Consider the following 26,305-nt stretch of genomic DNA (forward strand, 5'->3'; position numbering starts at 1 on the left):
CGACCTTATTTGTCAATCACATTTCAATGACACTGAAAAAAATTAAATGCAAGAAGGAAAGAAAGAGAAGGAGGAAAAGGAAGGAAAGAAGGATGGAAGGAAAGGGGGAGGAAGGGAGGAAGGAAACTCTTACTCATTGATTGGTTTTCTTGTGTGTATATATGCCTTCCTACTAGAACATGAGCTCCACAACAGCAGGAAACTCATACTGACTTATTCTGGCTTTAGTCCAAGAGCACAGAACAACACCTGGCTCAAAGCAGACATTCAGTAGATAGTGTAAAATGAATGAATGAATGAAAACTTAGACACTTCAACTTTAACCTTAAATTTAACTCAGTCTACATGAAGAGTTTCCCTACAGTGAGGGAAAGTAGCATAGAATTAAATGTTGTATTAAAATGAGTCACATACAAAGCTCTGAACTGATAAAGTTATCATTTTTCCAACCTCCTACAATTGAAATTTCAGCCATGGTAAATATGTTATATTATATTTTTATAAAATATACTTTTATAGCTCAGTCCAAAATTTATATGTATATTAAATTAATGTTTTATAAACTAATACATTTACTTAACTTGTTAAAATCTAAATTCTGTAACAAATTCTTGACATTTGCCAAAACCTAAGTCTTGCCTCTCTCTTCCTCAGCTTAAATTCCCACACATTCTTTAATCTCTCCACACTTTAGTTTTCTCATCCCTGGACTTGGTGACTTCCAGCTTTCAAATTCTCTGACCCTATCTTAATATTACATCCTGCAAATGTGTTCATATGTTTGCATGCCTCTGTAATTACCCCACAATTTCAATTGTGCCTTTTTCATAATTAGGATAAAACCATAGCTGTAACAGTAACTGGTGCTGTAAGCGTCCCCAGGGGGTTGGGAGTATAAACAAAACAAACTAACTCATAAAAATTACCCACATTGATAAACTATGCATGCAAGCTGGGATTGTAAAGAAGTAAAGGAAAATTTTATTGCAGTAACTTTCAATAATGTTCTATAAAAAGGAATTGCAGCTTTAGTTGCCCAGAGAAGCTTACATACCCTCAGTTGTTGGATATTCAATGGCAACAGGACTTGAAGATCCTGTGTGATATTCTGTAAGCCCAAGACAAATTCAGCTGAAGCCAAATCACTTCAGGCAAGGACCTGTATCATCCTTTGCTTGAACCAGCAAGAATCTGCCCAAAGGGGTGGGCAAACAGATTTCCTAGAGCATGCACAAGCCACTACCACTTTTAAAGGAAATTTATGCTTCTACCACAGAATCATGTATCTGTAAATTATTACACAAGGAAAATTAAGATAACTATGATCAAAAAAAAAATCATTGTGATCAAGTTGAAGTGTATGTTAATTTTAAAAAGTATTTTAATTTACAATTAAAAAATTGTACACGTTTTAATAATTCTTTCCTTTATCTCTCTGATTATGTTAAAGTGGGTAAATCATACCTCCTCACCCAAAACCAAGGCCAAGGTTGAGTAACCAGCCACAAAAAGGAGTCCTCAGAGGGCTGCGTGCACTTGAATTAGCCCAATAGTAGGATTAATGTATCTTTTTAGAAGCTATAATTTTTTCAGTTCTCATTTATTTTGCGTCTGTAAAATATTCATAAAACGATGGTTTTTGTCACACTACTCAAATGAATTCAGAATTAAAGACAGTGGGGGAGATAGTAGGTTCTACGTGAGATATACTTATGTAGACCCCAAGTTTTCTCAGTTTTCTATCCCCTCTATTTGACCACAGCAGAGGGAATACTGACTATGTAGTCAAAAGGCATAGCTCTCTCACTTGCTGTTGGATGACTTGAGCACACCGTTTGTCCTCTCTAGGTCTGTTTTATTATCTTCAGAAAGCATCATCTTGCCTTGACCACCTTGTAATTTGCTCTAACAGTGATTCCACATTAAAGTACGTGTTATACAAAGGAAAGGTTGGATTTTGTTAGCAGAAAGTGCTATGTCTCTGGTACCCAATTAATTAGTTAGTTAATTAAGACATCAAGAACAAGTTTTTGTGTGTGTGCCTACTAGGTGCCCAGAATGTCCTGAAGCTTGAGGACTTCAAAAGTGAATAGAGCAGAAAGACCAGCAGTTGCCTAGAACAGTGCGGGGAAAGGGATGAAGGCAAATGGACATGAGATTTCCATTTGAGGGGATAAAGGTTATCTAAAATAAGATGTGGTGATGGTTGTGAACTTCTGTAAATTTGGATATTCAAGGGCAACTGAACCTGAAGGTCCAGTGTGATATTCTGTAAACCCAGGACAAATTCAGCTACAAGTGAAGACCAAGTCACTTCAGGCTAGGACCTATGTCATCTTTGACTTGAACCAGCAAGAATCTGCCCAAAGGGATAGGATAACAAATCAATACAGAATTAGACATTTAAAGCACGTGAATTTTATGGTATGCATATTAAATCTCAGTAAAATTAAAAAAAAAATAAATATAGTCCCTACCCTCAAGAAGCTTATAGTCTAATGAGAAAAACCTTACATATAAACAAAAAATTACTATACTATGCTGAAGAGACATGGATGCTCTGAGGAGATATGGATGCTTGGCCTACAGTTGTATAAAATTGAAACTGCAAGTGATTTAGTATTAAAAAGTAAGTTTTATCATACTCTTAGCACTGGAAATACCAGTTGAAACCCAGAACAGATTGTATAATTTATTGAGAGAAATACAATATCTAAAATTTGGGAAAACTCATTAACCCTTGTACAAACTTGGCATGCCTAAGATTTTAGTTTAAGAAACAAGGCCTTGACATGTCTGGAAAAATGTTGCCAATGTTGTCAATTTGACATTCATTGAGCATAACAGAACCCTTAGTGTGGTTTGGAGAGCGGATGGAGGCCAGGCTGAGGAGGAACAGCGGAGCCCTGGCACACTCATTTGCTTGAACCCAGCCCCCAGGGATGCTGCCTGGCAAGTCTCCCAGATCATCACTGAGCAAGCAGAACGGGAGGAGTGGGTAGAGCGGCGACTTCAGACCCTCCACAGCTGGAAGCTCTGTTTCCATTTGGACGGAATGAGTCTGTGATTCCAGTCCATGCTTTCTATTTCCAGAGACACTTTTCTGCTTTAGGAAAATACAAAGGACTCCCTTTCTCTGGGTTCTAAGTTCTTCTTATATTACCAGCAATTGTCCTAGTTTGATCCTACTAAGTTCAAATTCTTCTAAGCTCTCTTATATTACCAGCAATTGTCCTAGTTTGATCCTACACCCCAGACTCCTTTTTAACTTATGGACACATGCTCCTTAGAGAGGTATCTCTCCACAAGGTGTTTGCCTCCCTGAATGGTTTCTGGATATTATTTTCTTCCAGCTTGATCTGTATATCTCAGATGAGAGGACTGCCACATATGCTTACTGATTAGTTCATGTATTCTTTCATTTGCTTGACAAATTTGTATCAGGCCTTATTACATATTTAAAAATTATCCAAGCTTGGGATGCCTGCTTGGGTAGCTCAGTTGACTTAGTGGCTGCCTTCCGCTTGGGTCATGATCCCAGGGTCCTGGGATCAACCCCACGTCAGGCTTCCTGTTGAGTGGGGAGCCTGCTTCTTCCTCTCCCTCTGACTGCTGCTCTGCCTACTTGTGCTTTTTATATCTCTGTCAAATAAACAAATAAAATCTTTTTAAAAAAAAGAAAAGTTATAAAAAGTTATCCAAGTCTGTAAAATCAGGTAATGTCTCTGGTACCAAACCACATGACCTACATAGACATTGTCTGAGATCCTGTATTTGGCCCCTCACAACCTCTCATGGGCACATATTCTCTTAGCAGAGAGAGGTCAGCATTGCTTTATATTCTCTTCTGTGGAAGATGAATAAAATATGAAAATGAGTAAAAAGATTAATAGCAACAATGATTATTTACCGGTTTTCTCAATTTTGTAGGTGGGACAGCATATGAAAAAATGTTTATTCTCTATAGTGTTTTTCTCTCTGAGCCATTTTAATGTTGGAAAGAAATATTCATTCCTCTTCAACTGTCTCTCTGAATCCTAATTTTTTCTAATATAAAATAAGGGGGTTGGATTCATGACCCCCAAGGACTCTTTAAGCATAAACAGTCTTCAATACATGAAATTCAGCCGGAAGCTTCAGAGCAAGAAAGCAGGTTTACAAAGAACCAAGTGGGACTGACTATTCCCCAAAACAAGGCTTAATAACTTGAGCATGTCTATCAGGGGAAACATTTTATCAAGCTGAATTATTTATACATTATTATGGAGAGGGTTATCATTTCAGTCAAATTATTAAAGTTTTAGCAGGAAGAACCAATTTTTGATCAGCTGTTTCTTCCCGTGTATAGGATGGGTATCGCCCAATTTGGCCTGAATCTTATCTGACTCAGACAGAGTGTATCCCCCTCTCTCCTCACACTGCTAGAACTACAGTGTTCATGTCTAACCACTGGTGGTGTCCTCGAGCCAACGGGAAGAAGACAAACCAGGTGTGACCAGACTCTGTGATGCTACCAGCTGTCAATCAACACTCCCCAGATCAGGGCAGAGATGGCACTAGTGTGTATGTCCAGGTAAACTACTCTGGCCAGAAAAATAAACCCTACTCAGACAGACCACCTTGTGTGTTCACAACCTGTTCATTCTACACAGAGGCAATACAAGATAGTGATCAAGCAAGTGGGTTCTGAATCCGGAATACCTGGTTTTCAGTCATGGCTTTGGCACATGTCGGCTCTGTGACTTGTAGCCTTGGTGTTCTTTATTGGTAAAATGGGAACGATAATAGGGCTACTCTAAGGATTATATAAGGTAGTATACGTAAAGTATTTAGGAAAGTCCTTGGCACATGAAAAACACTCTGTGTTAGTTATCTGTATGTTATACCTCCAGACGGAAAAACTAAAATTAAGCCACAAAAAAAAAGAACATTTAGATGGGCAGGGTAGACATGGTGTCACATGAAGGGCACTGGTGTTGGGTGGGGTCTTCTGGAACATCAAATCAAGTATCTCTGTCGTATAAGATTGGCATGAGGCCAAAACAATGATTCTAAGGACCTGAGGGTAAGGTGTAGGTCTCAGTAATTATTCCCACCCTGCCCAATGGTTTTAATTTTATTTCTTTTACTTTCTTTTCTGTATTTATTTGCCTTTCTTTATGTCTCTTCCTCTATTTCTTCATTCTTCTTTCTCTTCCCCTTTCCTCCTCCTCCTTCACCCCCTTCCTCCTTCTCCTCCTCCTCCTCCTTCTTCTTCCCCATCCTTCCTTCCTTCTTATTTCTTTCTATCTTTCTTTGTTTCTTCCTTCCTTCCTTCCTTCCTTCTTTCTTTATTTCTCTTTCAGCTAATGATCACTGGTTTTCTCCTCCACACTGGGCATTCTGGGGACTCTGGGGTTGAAATTGGGGGATGAGCCAACATGGTTCTGATTCTCTTATAGTCTAATGGAGGAGAAAGGTTTTCATCAGATTACCTCACTAACGAAGGCCTGACTAAACACTTCAGTTAAGTGTCCTGAGCCAACAGAGCACTGTTTCATTAGGGCATGTGTCAGAAGGACTTGACCTATAAGAGAATGCTGGGAGCCTTACCTAGATCTGAAGGCAGTGAGGGACTTCGCCAGGCCCATGGGAGGGGATGGCATTCTCTGTGGATGCAGTAGCTCATACAGAGACTGTGGCCGGGTGGCCATTTCTAGAATAGGACCGGAGCTCCAGGAGCAAGGTGGCAGTGGTGCCCAGGCAGAAGAGAGATGCACTGGAGAGATTGGAGGGAAGTGTGGCAAAATCTAACAAAAAGACACTCTGCCCTACTGATAACCAAACAGTAGCTTGTGATTGATTCCTAAAGAAGTTTCTTTTTCATTTACAGAATCATGCATTTTAAAAATATGCAGTTATTCCTTGACTGACCTGGAGTATTAAGATTAAACCTGTTTCTCTGATTTTGCATAAATTTGTGTTAACATAATCATCAACAATTACTCCCATATGTAACCAAATATTCAGCAAGGATTTTATGATTACTGTATAAAAATCAAGAAGTGGAGTCATTCTTGTCACCTTAGCTCTGTAGCTGTCAGGTAGACATCCCAAATAGGCTCAAAAATATATTTTACAGATAAAAAATTAAAGAGATTGACAGATAAAAGAGTAAAAGAAATCATAACTTCAGTTGCAGAGAGGCTCTGCCTTCAGTACACTAATGGCCTTCTAACTTTCCAGATTATTTGGGAGAGATTTTGAATATTATTGGGGCTAAGTTGAAGCTTTCAAAGAGTAACTGAGTTTTCCAAAGTAGCAATATAGGTTTCTTTGAATTATTTTTTCAAATGTTCACCATGGTACTGTAGGGACTCTCAGGTGACATGGAATGGCTCAGAAGAGACAGTGTCTAGAGCTAAAGTGACAAATTAAATTAGTCAAGAAGTTTATCACCCCAGCCTTGGCCAGGATCTATGTGTATAAACCTATCTGATTGATTTCAGGAAAGAAAATGGTTGTAATTTTTAATGGAAAATAGCCTTCCTGAAGTTTCAGTCTTTCACTTTAAAAATAGTGTATTTGACATACTTGGCCAAGTTTCATAAGCTGTTTAAACGTTTAAAGTTAAAATAATTTGAGGGGAAATTTGGAAATTAAGATTTCTTTTTTTATCCTTCCAGGATCCTACACTGAAGCCCCTCAAGAGTCTATTTGACATTTAAACAAACATCATTTCTTCTCATTTACCATTTAAATATAGTCTGCACGGTGAGGAATACATGTCATTGTACCACATTATTTTTTTTTTAATTAAACGTGTGGCTCAACTGTTCTTCAAACACACCAACCTCTTAGACAGTCACTGAAAGATAATCTTGCCCTTCCTTGGGTGACGTGACATCTGCATGGAGGCTTCCTGAGGGACCGCCATTGCTGAGGCTCCATCCCCTCACATGGGAGCCAAACAGTAAGCATCTGTGAGTGCCAGAAGAACGCAAAGCTGGTCTCCCTGAGATGAGGTTTATTTTTAGTTACTAACAGTTTATGAAGACTAAATTACAGAAAATAGCAATCATTTTCTACTGCGTTGGCTCTTAAAAATTAATCAGGCAACTGGGTTAATAATAGCATATTTTTATTAATAACAGAAGTACAGAAACACCTGTACTTATTCATCCGATGTCTTCAAAATGATATGCTAGTCAAAGAGTGTCAAATTATCATTTGAAAATTATTCAATAAATTCTAGAAACAGTTTATTACTGAGTGAATTAACTGCATTTTGGTACATTCATTTGGGGAGGTAGGGAGCATAAAGGTTAAGAGCACAAGCTCTAGAGTTAAACTAACTTTATTCCAACCTTAGTTTCAGTACTTAGTAGTTGTGTGATCCTAAGCAAGTTACTTCTCTGTGCCTCGGTTTCCTCATCTGTAAAATGGGAATGATAATTATAATAATAATATACAGTGGTTGCCAACATTTACATAGCTCCTATTTTTCATCAGGTGCTTTTTTTAAGTGAGTGAGAGACAGAGACAAACAGAGAGAGAATAGATACTATATGCCTGGTACAATTCTAGGATCAATTATATTTTTAATCTTCACAACAACCATAGGGAGTTGGCGCTTTAATTTTCCCTTCTCACAGATAAGGAAACTGAGAAACCAAGAAGTAGAACAATTTTTCCAGAGGCAGTTAAGTGCCAGAGCCTGAATTGAGAACCAGGCTGTCTGGCCCCAAAGTCTATCCTCAACCTACTACAAGGCCTGGCGTGCCCATTAATAAGATTATATACCAAAACCCATTGGACCATTGCATGTTTCTAGTAAATATTCAGTGAGCATTAATTACTATTATTGGTTTATGAAAGTTACAAATCATATTTTACTATATGTTGTCTCTTTCATTGCATTAAATATTTAACATTTCACTGAAATTATCTTTTTTACACCATGTTTAGTTATGTTTTGTAGGATTTGATAAGGTTATTTTGGGGTCAACATTTTCACACATTTTTTATTTCTATAACTTCATACAGCAGAGTGTAGAAACAATCAAGGTCAATTCTTTTTAAATCATTAATTCTTTTTTTTCCTACAAATATTATTTGCAGAATAAGGCACCTACTACATGCCTGGCATTAATCCAGAACCTATTCTAGGGCATTTAGCAAGGAACAAGACAGGCAAAGTTCTGGCTGTCACAGAGCTTACCTCCTAGTAAATCATTTTGTTGTTGACTCATTTCCAACTAGAGCCTTTAATCCTGGGAAGCAGTGCCACAACTAAAATTGAAATCTTCCATTATTAAACACTTGGGACATTAGGAGGGTGATGCATTATACAGACTACAGTACTCTATGTCACTGGCCTTTCCCCCACACACTGAAGAGAAGGCATTCCAGGATCTCTGAGAACTGCAATCAGAAATGAAGCCCATTGGGAAAGAAGTCACTGGCCATGTTTTTTCTCCACTGGCACATGAATGGACAGTTCGAAAGTGAACCAGAGTTAGAAAGTTAATCAGAGTTCCAAAATAGAAGCTGAGGATTTCAGAAAGTAGAAAGTAGAATTTATTTATCTTGTTTTCTTTATGTAATTATTTCACACGATATCGATAGTGGCAGAATATGAGAAAAATCATTAAAAAGGAGTAAATGCAAAAGGAAACAACATAAAGAAAATATCAGATTATGTCCTTTGATTACACAAAGAAAAACAACTCATTATTATAACTATTACTCAAGACACCTTTTCAGTCATTTTATTATTTGAAAGGAAATTATTGGGTATTTAGAAATTTTAATCTCCTAAAATTTTAAGAAGAGAGAACATTTGTTTCTTTATTCTGCAATTCTGGTTATCTATTTTTTTTTTTTATTTACTTATTTGACAGAGAGAGACACAGTGAGAGAGGGAACACAAGCAGAGGGAGCTGCAGAGAGAGAGGAGGAAGCAGGCCTTCCTCTGAGCAGGGAGCCCGATGCGGGGCTCAATCCCAGAACCCCAGGATCATGACCTGAGCCGAAGGCAGATGCCCAACGACTAAGAAACCCAGGCATCCCCTGGTGATCTATTCTTAAAAGATGAAATCACAAATTTAATATACATCATCTCATGTAATTCTCACAATTCTGGAGACAAGTACATTTAACCCTCATTTAACCACGTGAAAATAGATTCTGAAAAGCCATGTATCTGGCGCAAGTTCCTGAAGGTAGCAGAGCCAGGGCTAGACCAGTTGTGTCCAAAGTTCATGGACATGTCTTTTTCATTGAATAGTGTTCGATTGGAACAGAGATCACTCAGGTGATTATAAGATCACTGTTGTTCATGGACTCCCAGGTGGCTCAGTCGGTTAAGTGTCTACCTTTGGCTCGGGTCATGATCCCTGCCTCCTGGGATTGAGCTTCACATTGGGCTCCCTGCTCAGTGGGGAGCCTGCTTCTCCCTCTGCTTGCCATTCTCCCTGCTTGTGCTCTCTCCATCTCTCTCGGACAAATAAACAAAATCTTAAAAAAAGAAAAAGATCACTGCTGTTCAAAAGAGAAAAGAGTCCTTTATAGACTCAACTGTTACATATATCACATTAACATTAGCCTGAAGAACCCTCTCAAAATGCTTTTGTATAATTTATCAAAAAACCATTGAATTAATAGCCATCAGCAATAATTGTAAGTCAATTATACTTCCCAGATGAAGTGCTACATTTTTAACAAATTACTTGATGATCCATTAAAAGGAATAAAAATAAGGTAATTGGCATAGATGAGATTAGCACCTTTCCCATTCATTTTGTGATATACCTTTTAAACTCATCATTGTCATCAAATAATACTATACACTGTAATTCCTAGAAGAGCAGGGTTTGGACTGCCTGATTAAGATACAGACAAAGCAAGATTTATTGCTTATTTAACAGTTCATGAGCCTTTTTAACTACAATAGAAATGTTATGTATTGATTTGGAGTATTTTTTTATCCGTTTGTAGAAAGAGTGGAAACATATCAAAAGCCTACATATTTTTGTGTGCTTTTGAATTAAACGGTTCCTTCCAGGAAACCAAACCCATTTGTTTCTTCCTTCCCTAAACTTCTATTAAATTTAATTGGGAAAGCAAAGAGAAAAAGAAATAAATACGGACTTTGATTGGTAAAGGGCTTGATCTTTCTGTTAATTACGCTTTGACTAGAGAAAAACATGCATACGGAGATTTTAAAATATTTATCTCACTTGAAACATGTGGGGAGGAAAATTCCTTTCTCTTCTTTTCTTCACATGAAAATGAAGCAGGACAAGGTGACACGCAGGGTCACTATGCGGTGTGTCACTGGGTGCAGTCCCTAGACTTTCAGTCCGATGGCCTTCCAGTTGGGCAGTTTCACAACTCTTCCTATTCCTGGGTTATGCAGCTCGTCTTCCACCAGTGATTATTTTAACCGTATCCCAAGATGACTAACACCCACAATGCCTTTAAATCTCGCTGTTAACTTCAGCTGCATTAGTGAGCTGCCAGGGCCTGGTATGTAGGCTGTCATGGATCATAATTAATAATAACGAGGTTCAAAGAAAAGAAGGTAAAATTTTGTTCTAACAGTGAAACTAATAAATACACTGCATACGACAGGATGTTTCTCCTGAGCTCTGAACATGAAATAGGCATTGTTTCATGCTGCAAATCTTTTGGGCAGTTTTTATTTACTCTTTGACTGTAAGTCAGCAGGGAAAGTTTGGAGGATCTAAAATCATCATCATCACCATCAAATAATATTTATTACACAGAAGAAAAGCAAGGCTTGGACTGCTGAATGTAGCTGAGACATAAGACTTCTGTGTACTTAATAGGTCATGAGCTTTTTGTGTACTGACTTGGGTGATCTAATGGTCAGTGGATTATCTCTAACAAAACACCACTAGACATATTAAAGGTTTCTTAGGTTAGTATAAAAGCCTAATAGATATAATTGTACCATATCCAGAAACATTATCTGCTTACCCTTCTGTATTTCAAAAAGTAAAAAATGTGATTTATCTTACAAAGCAGTCCCATGACATATGTCACTATTCATCTCTCTGTGATAACCACTTTTATGCTGTCAAATATTAAATAATGAGACTTATAGACACAGAGGACAGATCTACCTGGAAAGTTATATAGATAACTTACATGGAGATTGTTTATATTAATTTTATTTTATAAAATAATACTTTAACTAGGACTTGGCTTCTGTACAATTTAGATACAGTAAAACTATAAACAACCACTTAAAAAAGCTTCATATAAGTCCTTGGGGTCCAATTATACAATGTTATGAAGAGATACTAAATGCTAGGGTTTTCCCAGAACACCGGAAAAAAAAAAATCAATTAATGTAGCACTACATCAGTTTAAAAAGAAATCAGCTTTCACCATTATCTCCAGGTCAGATTTCATGGTGGCCAGATACTTGATTTAAAAGAATTGCTGGATTGAACTTTGATTAAGAGTACCACATGCTTGAAGGGAATATGTTAAGGTTCCTTGAGGTCATTATTATGAGTTTAAAAAAAAAAAAAAAAAAAAAGATTGACTTCACAAACAACCGAGCCCTTTCTAAAAACCAGCTGGCTTACAAATTCAACTGACCCGTTGTTACCATACTTCACAGTTAAGAATCATGAGAACAACTTGTTCTGAATCTTCTGGCCAAGTGCCCATGCACAGTGAGCATGGAACATCTTCTATGATTAACACACAAACAGTGTTTTATTAGGTTTGGCTTCCCTTCTCACATGGAATGGATAATTCTTTTTCATGGATTTCTAGTCAGTACCAATTTTTTTCCTCAAAGTGTGTATCAGGAGAAAAAAGAAAGTGGGTATTGATTTTATGCTATCCTTATACCCTTGCTAGTTACTAAAGTTGCCAGTTATCTTGAGGTTGAACCTACCCCTAAGTAATGTATGTGTTTATGTTTACAAAAAATATACCCCTAAGTTATTGCCTGTATTTCAGTTGTGAGGTTATTTGTCATACTAACAGATTTACACATGCCAACAGTTGATTTTAGTTTTCCTTAAACAGATTCAGATAGGAAAGCCTGAAGAGCTTGACTTTTATCAAGAGAAGATTAAAATGTTATGTGATTACTTTAATAATCAATGTAAACAACGTTATCTTTTTGCAATTCCATAGAAGAGGATGATAGCAGATATGGGGACTAATGGAAGTTTTAACGAGCTAACAAGTGCGAGCATGCAATCTTCCTAGACTCTCTACTCCCAGCACCACCTGTTTTGTTTTGTTTTTTAACCATTTTTTTCCAACTCTCTTCTGGTTAGTATTGTGATTAGATCAGAATTGTTCTTTGATTGGTAGTGTTCATATTTACTTATATTGATTCAGGAAAAAGCAGAAAGGATTTAATTTTCAATTTCTTAAAATTAAACAGTGACACAAAGTCTTGGCCCTCTCAGATGGACACTCCAGGTTAGAAAGTTGAGCCCTGGCTTGCACTGAATATTAATTCTCTATAATATTGTACAAATCATCTGCCTGCGCTGTCCCACAGGAAATATGAAAAGAGGAAGTATTGTTTCCTCTCTTGGAGCTGTGGTGGCACTTGTTCTTCATGGTCTTGAGTCCAAGGGCACAGAATAGAATTACATGTGGCAAATAGCATTTCCAACCATGTAAAGTGGAACAGGACGCTTGGATCCACCATGTTGGAACAGAGCCTCCTGGAGCCTTGATGGGCAAGGACAGCTGTAAATACCCTCGTCCTTTTTTTCTGTCTCCCCTGTTTCTTTAAAATGTATTACAAAACATCAACATAAGTCAGTGTGAGACTCTTCTGGGTTTGTATGCTATATGCTTATTATAGTATTAACATTATAAACTGTACTAAAAGTTTTTAAATATTGGCATGGCTTTAAAGGTATTCTTACTGCACTGATTTTCACATATACTTCAAATAAATATTTTATCATGTTCAATTTCATCGGTTTTGCCAATGGACTATGACTGGTCTTTTCTGCAATGATGAAGTCATTCTTGCCATCATACTTCTTAAATCATAATAAGAAGAAGTCTAACTGCTAGTCTCCCCAAAGTTAAACTGGGAAGCAACAATAATGTTTGCTTTACCCTTTCCCCTACCCCAATAAACTAAATTTATTTAGAAAAATGGTAATCAACCTAATGTTACATTTAATCATGAAGGAAGAACAAGACTTTTTTTCAAAATGCTCTACCCTCTCAAATTAATTTTTACTCAAAACTCTCTTGCATTAAAAAAAAAAAACTGTCTTGCATAATCTTTTTATTCAAAACTTTCTACCTTTTTAATATTCCCAGAGAAGATGCAAGAAATTTGCTTTTGTTCTTTTAAGAACAGAAGTAGTATAAGAATATCACAGAAATGTCTCTTGAATATTTTTTTCAACAACTATCCTTGTAAGACAGATCAGTAAAACTCAAGAATAGCTAAGAAAACACAATTGTGCTCACAGAGACCACTAAAAATTTGATCCCTTATTGCTCTTTTTAAAGGTCTGCCTTGACAGTGACTTGTATTTAAAAAAAACTAGTAGAGTATCCGATATCACTTTTTCATGACAGCCCTTAGCAGCCAGTTTTGGTAAACAAACTGATTAGAAGATTATCTGTCACCCGGAATTTCATCATCCTCCACACTGATTCACTTGCATGGAGTCAGGGTACAGTCTAGTGTCACTGAATGGGGCTGAGGAAGCTATTGCTTCACAGGAAGGAAAACGAAAATTGTTGTCCAAAAATCAAGCAGATTTGATCACTGATCATTGCCAACTTGTGTGATGCATGAAGGAAAAGCCCAGCTGGTCAGTAAAACGAACTGTATGCACGGTCTGCATTCGTGGTCACAGGACCCACTGGCTGCACCAGGGAGCCTCTCTCAGCTGCCTCACTGCCTCGTGCCTTGTGTTCACCTTGTGACAGGGATGAGTAAGACACTCACGGCTGCTGCCACAGTGGCCACACCAGTGAGGGCAGTTGGTTCACAGCTGTGCATGTGGGAGAAGGAACTAGGGAAAGGGGTAAATTCCAAAGGCTGGGGCAGGAGAATCTCCAGTCTGGCATGGTCTGTCTTGAATTCTAAGGATATGTTTTCAGGAGGAAGGCCATATCATGAAAGGGAGAAACCCAAATATTGACACTTGTTTGCATATGATGATGTCACAAGGATTAATCAGCCAAGTTTAAGTTTCTGTGCTCTACAAAAGACCATGTGAAATCAAGTTTTAACTATTAAAGATTAGATTAGCTGTCTGATCCCAAGATCTTAAAACAATCTTCTCTAGCCTTTTCTGCCTGCTGCTCTTTAGATCTGAGAATGTAAATTGTTTTTCTAAAAACTTTAAGCCTAATTTCCAGTTCCTTCTGCTGCTCCCCTAATCCTGAAAAACCAACATTGAGAATTTGAATATTTTCACATGCAGAAGAAGCATTTGAACATGGAGCAAGAGTGGAGATATTCTTCCCATGATCTGAATTTTCATCTCTTTTCTTCCCAGATCCTGTTTTCCCAAAAATTATTCTTCCTTAGTATTACTCCTTGGTTATACTTCTAATATAGAAACCTATATCCTTTTCTAAGATATGTAACTTGCCAGTAACCATGAAAATAGATATCTGTGCTCACTGTGTATTTGGTGGTAGTGTTTTTATTTTATCCTAATTCACAGCCATTTCCCATCGAACATCCCAGAGAACAAATGCCTTTTTAGGGATGAGGATTATGCACCTTGCACAAAAGGCAAACTTTAGTTCTTAATACATGACAAAGCTGATCTCATTCCTGCAGAGTGTAGAGAAATGTACTTTTAGAACTTTATATTCTATCCAAATCCATTAAATCAAAAAAGAGATTGAAGGCACTGGGTGGAAAAGTAGTTAACCTTTCACCAAATAAAATGAGGGTGATGTCTCTGAAATTAAATAGTTTGGCTTATAACTGTGGTTAGATATGAAAGGATAGTATTTGTGCCTGACAACTGATGTCATTACTTAAGAACAATTTGTCCATGTGAGGAAGAAAAGAAAAAAATGGCCATTGTAAGTTTGCCAAGTTGAAGTAAGTTAGGAGGGTGGGTAGTGAAATGGAAAGATTTCAGTGACATTATTAAGGTATTAGAGGAAAGATTCAGTGACATTATTAAAGTATTTTTGAATGAGACACTGATGTAACACATAAAGAAATTGACTTCAAATTTCAATGTCAAAGAAAACTTTGCAGGAAAACACACAGGTGTACATATGCATACACACAAAGCAAACACAAATGCCCAGTACGCTCTTCGCCCTGTGCCAGCAACTTACTAGTCATTTGGCCTAGGGTTTTCTTTTTTTATTGAGCTGCCTCACCATTTGCAATGTTGGGAAGAGATTTTATCAATGCTAGTTTCAGTTTAGGACCTTGTATTGAACACTTCATTAACATACACAGTTCAGAACTTCTCCTTGTAGACCGCAGTACTCTAAAATTTGTGTCTTGAAACTATTTCAAGAAGTACCACAAAATTTTGGAAAGAAAATAGTTTTATGTGGTGTGAATAACCTTAATAAAATTGGAAACTTGACAAAAATATTTTAGCCTTGTAAAGGGGGAAAATAATTTTTCCTCTACGCATCTTAACATTGGCTAAGACAGCCCCTGTAATACAAGACAGTTTAACAGGAGAAAAATCAATAGAAGCTCAATAACATGCATACCTCCCATATACATAGCAGATACCCAGGGAAACTGAGCAACTCTCTGAAGTGGCTCAAGTCATCACTTTAAATTCCATTTCCAGGGGCACCTGGGTGGCTCAGTGGGTTAAAGCCTCTGACTTCAGCTCAAGCTCAGGTCATGGACTCAGGGCCCTGGGATCGAGCCCCACATCGAGCCCCGCATGGGGCCCTCTGCTCAGCAGGGAGCCTGCATCCTCCTCTCTCTCTGCCTGCCTCTCTGACTACTTGTGATCGCTGTCTGTCAAATAAATAAATAAAATATATTTTTTTTTAAATACCATTTCCAGTTAAAGACTGGGGGGAAAAAAGTGTTGTGAGAGAGGAATAGGCCAGTCTTGGGAGGTCACCAGCAAAAAAGCACAGTAAACAAGAGTACAGTTGTTATGCAGATTTAATGACTTTGCCATTGACAATAGTTTCTAGAGATTTAGAGGCATCCTTTTCTTCCTGGTACAGACAAGGAGACACCCCTACAAATATAGACTTCTCTCATAAATGTACATTTCCTTTACAAAAGGGTAACTTCCACTAGGTTTTGGAACTTTTCCTATGTCTGCTGTTTCTTAACAATAATCAGCCTAAAATAATTCTCATGCCAAAGAGGCATATTTCGGGGGTGACAGTTCTGCTCCCTTCAGCCTCCTACACCAATACTGAATTCTAAACCCAAGTCTATTTTATAAATTATTTTCTAGATTGAACTGAGTTTAGACATTGTGAAACTCAAAGTCAAAATATCACATGTCACCTTCTTTGAAATTACCTTTTCTACTTTGATAGTAACCACTTTCTTCCTTAGTAATTATCTAATTAGGAAAGCTCTGAAGACCTTAATCAGGAATCTTCTCTACTTCATCCCTCTTTTGTCATCTTGCCAGAATCATCCTTTAGCTGAAGCCTTTTGTCTTTAAATAGCCCAATTTTTTCTTTTAAGTCAAAGGTCATGAATTTGTATGCTACATCTAGATTATAAGAAACAGTCATCTGTTTGCTTTTCTGCTTTTTTCTTTTTCTTTTGAGGACCCAGTAATGTGCTCCTGAATGTAATAAATGCTTGCTAACAACTTTCAAAGAGTCTGGTTCCATGTAATTCTATGATTCATTCATTCAGTGATTATTTGTTGAGTATCTAGTATGTGCCAGGCATTATACTAGGCTCTAGATACACCAGATGAGTGAATCAGATCTGGTCCCCACTCTCACAGCTTATAGTACAGTGATGAAGCATACAAAATGAGAACTTTTTCTGACACACATCTTACTCAAACACATATATTTGTATAAAAAGTTTGATTAATTACCATTTTCCCAAGTAGACTTCAGCCTGATCTGCAGCCAGCTCGCTGTAAACCAAGATTTCTTCTCTAACAGTTTCCACTGGCAAAGAGTGAATCACAAGACCCTTCCAGAACTCAGAATAAGAGGTGGTAATTCATTCTTTGATTCTAATAGGGGAGATTATTAACTCAACGTTACCAAGGCCATTCGTATCGCACTCTTACGTGTTTTAGTTATAGAGTATCTTTCTCATATTGTAGGAAATGACAGAAACAAATTGTAAAATATCTAATACCACTGATACAACCATTATACTTAAATCACATTCAAATCCAGTGAATTATACTAACCTGTCCTCCCTATCTCTTGTTCCTCCCCACCAAGCAAGAGTCCTCTTAGGACAGCTCTTCCCTTCTCTGGCTCTACCCCTATTGCCCCTGATAGGGGAGGAAAAAATCCTTTTCCCTATGCCCTTCTAAATTCCCATGTGCGCCCCCTGTAACAAAGGACAGATTAACAAAAGAAAAACAAACAGTTTATTAATATGTATATTCATATGTACACAGGAGAAACTGAGAGATGAGTAAACTCAAATGTGTGGTTTAGAATCTGGGCTTAAATTCCATCTTTAGCTAAAACAAAGAAGAGTCTGAGGGAGGCAAGTTATGGAAAATGACCAGGAAAAAGACTATTAACAAGAGCAAAGTTTATCTTATGGTCTTAAGTGGGTACCATCTCCATTGATAACAGTCTTTTACGATTCAGGGTCCTCTTTCTTTTCCTGGTACTGACAGGGAGATGCGCTTGCAAATGGAGATTTCCCCACAAAAAGGCAACTCCTACTGTTTTCTGAGCTTCTCCCATGTCTGCTTCTTCTCAAAATAATCAGATCAGGGGTGCCTGGGTGGCTCAGTGGGTTAAAGCCTCTGCCTTCTGCTCAGGTCATGATCCCAGGGTCCTGGGATCAAGCCCCACATTGGGCTCTCTGCTCTGCAGGGAGCCTGCTTCCTCCTCTCTCTGCCTGCCTCTCTGCCTACCTGTGATCTCTGTCTGTCAAATAAATAAATAAAATTTTTTAAAATAAATAAATAAATAATCAGCTCAAAATAATCCTTATGCCAAAGTGCATATTTTGAGGTGCCATATTTTGTCTCCTTTTACCCCCTTAAGATCCTTCTGTGTCTATCCCTTCTTTGTCACTAAGAAATCTTGGTCTGTTTTTACCTGCTTCAAAAGAGGGCTCTCATTTTTGCAGTTATGTGTGGAGGTGGGAGCAGGGTAGAAAGAGTCAGGAGTGGCCTGAGACGTCCTCAATTTACAGAGGACGTCTTACAGAGTTTTTACTTTTAAAACATGAGAATGTGTTATCTATTCAAAACAAAAGCAGACACAAAATTTTTTTTTTAAGATTTTATTTATTTATCTGACAGATAGAGCTCACAAGTAGGCAGAGAGGCAGGAAGAGAGAGAGAGAGAGGAGGAAGCAGGTTCCCTGCTGAGCAGAGAGCCCGATGTGGGGCTTGATCCCAGGACCCGGGATCATGACCTGAGCCGAAGGCAGAGGCTTTAACCCACTGAGCCACCCAGACACCCCAAAAGCAGATGAAAATTTAAAAGAAAAAGAATGTTAGGAAAATAGAGGCAGTATGGTGAGAAAAAACAAATGATTGGAGGAGGCAACACAGCCATAATCGTTCTCCATAATCATTACATAATCATTACTCTTTATATCATCTTTCTGACCCCAGATGTTTCCCTGGGGTGATTTATGAGTCTTCCATCATAACGACCATCCACCAACAAAGAACGGTAGCAAAACTGAGTCAACAAAAGGCCTTAGCCACTGAAGTTCAAGTTCCTTGGCAATCTTTCCAAGTTTTTCTTTGGCAGACCTCAGCACAACTAAGAAAGAATGTCTCTGGGTTCATCTCCAGGTTCTTTATCCAGCTTTCTTATCTGTGACACAGTACAAGATTCACAAAGAGAATGCCAAGCTGCTGGCTCCAACTATGGGCCGGTATTAGAGAGGCTTACCTAAAAAATCAGGTGTGTCATGTCCCGATCTGCCTGACTTCCATGCTGTGTTAAAGAGGGAAGTGGAAGGAGGGGCAGGAAGAAAAAAGGGAGTAATAGGAGGCTTGGTGGGGATGGAGATGGTAAAGAATGAGTCAAAAATACGTACAAAATAATGCTGTAGAAAAACGATTTGAGATAACGAAGACAGCCTTTCAGTATATCTACTTAAGGAACTATTATTAATGCAATTATTCTTTCGTGGAGAAGGAATTAACTTAGAGTATAATTGTATTCTCAAAAGATGAATTTTTCAAGCCTCTTCTGTGGGGGAGGGGTGCTGTTGATAAAACTCTCACTTCTAGTAACTTTAGAATAAGCTATTTCTTGTTAATCTATCTCATAAGTTATAGAAAATGTCACCATACAGTAAAGGGTGACAGGAATTTAAGTTGAAAGGATGATATGGTGACAAAATATGCTTTTCTGGATATCTAGCCCTTGACAGACTTAGCACAGTAAGTTGGTTTAAATGGTTGGTCTCATATGTGTGATAAAATTATGTTTGACATCTGTTTAATGAACACATGATGCTTGAAAAGAAGGGCAGACCTTGGTATTGAATGTGAGGGAGTCTGGGAACCAGAGCAGTGTGTGTGTGTGTGTGTGTGTGTGCGCGCGTGCACGCACACGTGTACGTACACGCATGTGAGAGAAAGCATGAGCTCACACACTCTCCCAGCTCACACACACCCCCAGTCTCCTCAGCTGTTACTACCTTTTTATCTGGATCCTGTTAACGTGAGACTTGTTCTTAGCTCATGGAAAAGGTCCCCTTTGTTTTCTTCCTACAGATAGGAGAAGTCTCTTGGCAGAGTTCTTCAAAGGCAGTTAAGTCAGTAGCATCATGGAAATTTGGCATTGAGTTTAATGTTTAGGGCAGATCTAAACATTAGTTTAGCTTATTTCCACGGACAGTTGTACCATGATTTTTCATGTCTTTATTGTAGCACTTAGCATAATCACTCACAACCATCATTCCCAAAATGTCCATTCTTATCATTGTGTAGTCTGAGTAATCATAAAATTTAAATTTAAATTGGACACATAAACATTGTGGCAGAACATAAATAAATCATTCGGAGACCTTCTGAATTGTCCGGTTTACACTTCTTTAAAGCTAATGCAGAAAGTCAAATTAAGGCCTTTGATTAAATAAGAAATTGAACAACTGGATTACTTTAATGTATTTCATCTCTGGTAATTTTGTCCTTTTGCCTTTTAAATCATTTTTAATTGCTTTGAGTGTTGCCAGAATGCATGCTAACTCTAATCTATTATAACTACCAGTAGGAACTTTGTGCCTCTAATAAAAGGAAGAAAATACATATCATAAGCAATTTAACCCACCACATATTGGTTGGGTTACTTGGGAAGTGGTGCGGGTTGATATAGAAGGAATTAAGACCTGGTTTCTTGAAAAGTGTTTCAGATATTAACGATCTTGAAACTGAGTTATTTTGCCTTTTGTACTTTGGAAGCACACTGATGCTCCAAAGTCCCATAAAAATTGGTCTTCCAAAGTTATATTTCCTAAAGGTACTACGCAAAAACAATAATTCTCAAAATAAGGCCAGCCATAAAATTTTAAGTGCTAAATTCTTTAGCCTATAAATTCTGTCAGCATTTAATAGGAACTTTTCCTTTGCTGTCAACTAAAAGAGAAGAGAGGGAATGAAACTAATAAACTTGGAACACATACTTTCATGTTGGATGCTACACTCAGAGCTTTACATTTCCTTTTTGTATGCTAAATCCTTTACTGCATTAATCATTTCATGTAATACTTGGCCATCACCTCAGGGATGATATCTGTATTTCACAGATGAAAAACACTGAGACTCAAAGAAGTTGTGGAAAGACACCCAGCAAGTCGATTATCAGAGAAAAGATCCAAAACAGGACCAAATCATTTAGCAATTTCATTATCTTCCCTTTAATGTCTAACACTCCTTCATGCATAGGTGCTCTTTCAAGGATTGGAGATAAAATTTAAACAATATCTGAATAAGAACTCAGGTGGCTCAGTCATTAAGCGTCTGCCTTTGGCTCAGGTCATGATCCCAGGGTCTTGTGATCCAGCCCAGCACTGGGCTCCCTGCTCAGTGGAGACTGTGCTTCTCCTCTCTCTCCCTCTGTGATCTCTCTCACTTTCACTCTCTCTAAATAAAGTCTTTAACAAATAAATAAATAAGAACTCAAGTCATTTTTTTTCTTGAGGGTGGGGAGAAGACCTTAACTCATACATGTTCAAGCTTCTTTTTAACTTTTTTCTTGACATGAACTCTTAAGGGAAAACCTGCATTTTAAACAGATAAAACCTGAGATACTCTGAGGGGCAGGGGCAGGCAGGCTAAACTCCTAAAATTCTGGCTCCCCCACTTCTTCTCTCAACAAAATGAACTTTTGACATCTTAAAGCTTTAAGTGATGTCATCCATTCTGAACGTTTAATAGTTTTACTGTTGGTAGATGACCCAAAGCTTTCTCAAAAGCCAACATAGGTAAACACCGGTGTTTGGAGTGGTTGGTGTTCAGACTCATCTCATGACAGCATTCAGAATCCAGTGCGCAGGCTCAGCTCTGCTCCCATTTCACAGTATGACCTTGAGTACATAACTTAGAGCCTGGTGGATCTGGGTTTTTTAAGCTTTGAAACAGTGAGGGTTGACTGTTGGAATAGTAGATCTCAACCCCGGCTCTACCTACCAGAAGCTTTTTAAAATTTCCAGTACCTCAGTGCCACCCCCAAGGAATCCAGTTTGTTTACGTCTTTAGATGCAGCCTGAACAGGAACACTTGTCAAGTGCTCCTCAGCCCGAATGGAGAAACACTGGTCTAGATGATCTCCTTGTGTCCTTCCATTTCTAAATTGACTCTTGTCATTGAGATGCCAATGAGGACATTCTTAAATATCTCCTCTACCTCACTGTACAGCATTAGGAGCTCAAGGTTCATATTTATGCATTTCTCTTTTCCTACTGTCCATATTTCTCATGGGCTGGAGTAAATCGCATGATTGGCAGTTCTACAGAAAGCCTGAGAAAAAGGCTGATAGCTTAAGGGATTCCCCAGGAAGAGATTTGATTCTTGTTTTCACCTTCCTTTTCCAAGTCATTTCCATGTTTTCATGGATCAATCACTCTTGAATGCTTAATCTCACAAATTATGTAAAACAAAAATTATGAGACCTCTTTGGGGATGACTCCATTATTTTACTAGATTTCTTAGGGCTTTGTGTGCCTTATGAACAGATGTGTACCCAGTGCCCAATACAGTAAGTACCATAATAGGTGCCCCATTTTTTTTTTCCTAACAGATGAAGGACATCCGACTTGACACTCAGTATTATAGCCTCCTCACCCTATCCCAAGTTTTCCAGTAGTTGGTTTGATGGAATTATAGTATTAAGGCTAGAGATTGTCTCAAATAATCTATTCATAACATAGTCAGTAGAAGCACAAAACTATTGTGTTCAGTTTATAAACACTGCTTCATACTTATGAAGCACAGTGTATGTTCTGCTTCATAACAGTGTTATGAAATAGTGCTCATAAACCGAACACAACAACAGTTCCAAGTTGCTGGAGTTCAGGTGTAATATTCTGCCCGCCTGGCCCTAGAAATCCATTCTACATTCCCTCCTAACATAACCATTGGCACAAACAAAACATTCTTCTCTACCAAAAACATGCTCACTTTCTAGATTCTCAGTCCAAATTAAGTATCTGTCTGTAGGCTTCTAAAGTCAAACATTGCCTCTGAATTGATCAGTATGGTAGAGGAATTTAGATATTTTATGTTGATATAGTAAGATATAACAAAATATGAAGACCATATGAGGCCTCACACATGAGATTCACAATAAATAAATGTTCACCTGGCGCTGAACAGACATTAACACTAAGGTTAAGAATCAGATAACAATTCTACTGACATTAATGGAAGAATTGCTCTAATTGACACTGTAGGAACATGGTTTCATACATTTTCGAAGTACAATACATTCTCTGAAAATAGGAAGACATGGGGTGGCCATTGATTAGTACAACCGTAGGTAGCTATTAAAGCTCCTATATCACAGCTATGACCCATTTTACTAATAACAGCAACGAATACAAAACTCCCCAGAAGCCTGTTTATATGCTCCCTGTTTACTGTGGTAAAAGTGAACAGGGGAGTTTCAAAAGTGTTTATCCTTTCCTTCTCTCCTATATTTCTGAGTTACATTTTAATACTTAGGATGTTACCAAACAGCCAGTATTCTTTGCTTTCCCTTTTGAAAATGTTAACTTGAAATCAGGGTTGTTTTGTTTTTTTTTCCTTGCAGGAGAAAATGAGTTTAGTAATCTGTGGTCTTGTTATGAGGCAAGCCTACATCGATAAGCAGAATAAAACACATTTAGCTTTCAGGCTAGGTCTGGCCAATAATGATCCTGCACATCAGAGCTGGGATGCTAGATGCTCTCTGCCTGGGAATCTTGCCCAGAGCCTTTTTGGCTGTCATTTTTGCTGTTTCATATTTGCTATTTCATTTATATGCATCAAATTAACACTAACTCATATTTGGGCAAGAAAAAAAAGATGCTTACCAGTTGCTGGAGTTCAGGAACTCCCAAGAAACTCTCCAAGGAACATAGCTTCTAAATGAGGTTCAGGTTTCCATATTTTTAGAAAACATGCTTATATAGGGATTATCTATAGAGACATTCAACACACATCCTTAATTCTAGAATTGTGCTATTGATTAAGGATGTCATGAAAATTTTAAGAGACATGGTTTAGAAAAAAAAAAAAAGAGAGAGAGAGACATGGTTTAGTACAGTATATTTGAGTCTAAAGAGCAGTAACCAATATTATTTGGGTTATACAATGTGTTGGCAACATTGAGATACAGAAATCTTAAGGGAAACAAGAACTTTTCCCCCCCAAAATGGGGGGAAATCAATAAATCACACTTTCTCATTTCAGAGTTTATAATTCAAAATGATAGTTTCATCTTTTTAAAAAAATTGCTTTGGGAAAAACTCAAACCAAAATTGCTGATGAGTAAAAGTTTATTTAAAAATTTGAGGATCTCAAGAGAATCACAATACAATTCAAATCTAATTACAGGAATGGAACACAAAAGTGTGGCAAGTGTCTTGAGTGTGTTTAATTTTTTAACTAAACTTGCAGCAATAGCTCTTTTCACTTAACACTCTAAAACAAATAAACATAATATAGAGTGATTTTGCACTGCTAAGAATTCTTGAAAACCTGCCAGCCATGGACCAGAGTGAAAAGGAATGCTTTGATACATGTTATTTTGTGCGTGCTGAGTATTCGTCTGCAGTAGATTGGGATCACAATGAGAGAAGCTTGACAGCACAGTCCTTCAGCAGGCATTGTGAATCTGAGCTGTCACATAATTTGAAATACCAACATAGGACTCAGAACTGGGGGGAAGTATAGAATGGAGTCCCCAAATGGACCTACAGACACTCAGCTGAAGTATCCCTGGCAAAAGTGACCAAGATCGAACAGCGACCCATTGACTCAACATTCAAACCACCTAATATCAACTGATTAAAATATTTATTAAAAAGATTTCTCTATTCCTTTATTTTTTAACCTGTTTAATAAATATTTAAAGTTTCCCCTATATTCTGTTTTTAGTGCCCCCCAATGTGTTCTTTTGATACAGAAATATTATCATTTTGAACATTAAAGTGACTCCTTATTAATTACTTAAATTAATGGTTTAATCCATTCACTTCTAAAACTGATACAGTTCTGTAAAATTAAAAAGAGTAAACTATGATGCTGACCCTCATCGTCTACTGTGGACAAGAATGATATAAATGAGGAACTAGATAACAACACACAATAGCATCTAATTGTATGTCAAACTGGGCAAGACAGTAGGCATTATAGGAGATGGTATCAGCAGAAAGTGAAGAGCAGAACACTGGACAAGGTGGGGTTGGTGAAAATTTTGAATGAGTTGAGAGATGACAAGATAAAATACTTGAGGTATGAACTGGAGGCAAGATGCCAAATGAGCATGAAAAAGAAGAGACCCACCCTGAGACTTGCACATGTGCAGAGCAGTGGTTGACATAGAATGGAAAGACCAGATCTGGTCATGATGCCCTTGGAAGGCAGGCAGAACCTTGTTCAGTGAGGAGACCATAGGGAGCCACTGAAGGTTGTTAGAAGGAGAAGGCAAAGTGATAAAAGGAGAATTTAGGAGCAGTTTGTAGACTGTATAGCACAGAGAAAAAGTGCAGGCAGAGAGTAGTAAGAACATCATGTGTGAGGCTTTTGGAGCCTGAACTAGACAGGGCAAATTGTATAGCTTTTGGGGTTACCCAAGTCCTTCTGCAAGGAGGGTCTTTAAACTTGTCATTCTGAGATGCCCATCTACAATCAACAACTATCTTGCATTAATAAATATTTTTACCCAAGGATATATATTCACTGTATGTACCATTAATTCTTTTTTTCCTCTACAGTGATGAGATTTATAGTTTACACTTTCCTGAGGAAAACATGGAGTTTCATCCCAATTTTAATATTTACAAGCTAAAACATTATACCTGTTACTCAAAAAAAAAAAAAAAAAAAAAAAGGTTGACTTACTTAGAAAAAACATTTTGTAGTTGGTTGAATTTACGTGGCAAGCTATTTTGGAGTCCTTTTCTTTTGGAAAGAGTGATAGTGGTGTAAAGTACAGATCTAAAGTAAAATATTTTAGAAGAGCTCCTTATGTTTGTTTATGAAAAAGCAGAAAGTTATCTGATGGAGACAGGAGAGGAAAAAACTGTTTAACTACAAGGCAATACATGGACCGGCATATGTGGAATTCGTATTTGTGAATAATCTCCTTAAAGCTTGAGTGAAGGTTGCTGGGTGGTTTGGTCGGTTGGGCATCTGCCTTCAGCTCACGTCATAATACCAGGACTCTGGAATTAAGTCCTGTCTTGGACTCCCTGCACATTGGGGAGTCTGCTTCTCCCTCTACATTTCCCCTCTGCTTGTGATCTCTCTCTCTGTCCTTCTCTCTTTTGCTCTTGCTCTACCTCAAAATAAATGGATAAAATCTTAAAAAAATAAATAAATAAGAAGAAGCTTGAGTGAAAATATGATTTAAATATGTACTTTAACTTCTGTTTTTCACAGAACAAACCTTACCCTTACTGGAATTTATTACTTATTTTAGTAGATGATTCTTC

General features: G+C 37.7%; 1 protein-coding gene across 4 annotated transcripts in view; it reads left to right on the forward strand.

The window, feature by feature from the left end:
* Nucleotides 1-26,305, forward strand: part of KCNQ5 (potassium voltage-gated channel subfamily Q member 5) — a 532,298-nt gene that overhangs the window by 301,733 nt on the left and 204,260 nt on the right. The gene's annotated exons all lie outside the window — the stretch shown is intronic.

This window comes from Mustela nivalis, assembly GCF_964662115.1.
Source record: "Mustela nivalis genome assembly, chromosome: 5".
Taxonomy (NCBI): domain Eukaryota; kingdom Metazoa; phylum Chordata; class Mammalia; order Carnivora; family Mustelidae; genus Mustela; species Mustela nivalis.